Source organism: Buceros rhinoceros, unplaced genomic scaffold, assembly GCF_000710305.1.
Source record: "Buceros rhinoceros silvestris isolate BGI_N320 unplaced genomic scaffold, ASM71030v1 scaffold13987, whole genome shotgun sequence".
Classification (NCBI taxonomy): Eukaryota; Metazoa; Chordata; class Aves; order Bucerotiformes; family Bucerotidae; genus Buceros; species Buceros rhinoceros.
The window spans coordinates 13,551-13,756 of NW_010421644.1; the positions used below are offsets into that span (position 1 = coordinate 13,551).

The window sequence follows — 206 nt, forward strand, 5'->3', positions numbered from 1 at the left end:
CTCCAAAGGGGGAGGGGCGGAAAACAAGCCGGTGGTGCCACACACACACGGAGACCTCCAGCATCTCCCCACGACACACCAACACCCCCAAAGGCTCTTCGTTCCGTAACCAGCGAAGCAGATGGACCGAGTACATCCAGGGAGCTTTGCCTGAAGTAAACCAAACCCCTCTTGCGCCTCCATAACAGCTGAAGGAAATCAGCAGC

General features: G+C 57.3%; 1 protein-coding gene across 1 annotated transcript in view; it reads right to left on the bottom strand.

Annotated features, from left to right (window-relative positions):
* The window catches only part of LOC104496611 (nuclear pore complex protein Nup93-like), a gene marked incomplete at its 5' end in the record, with an annotated part of 6,881 nt that overhangs the window by 782 nt on the left and 5,893 nt on the right, over positions 1-206 (bottom strand). The window lies entirely within an intron of this gene.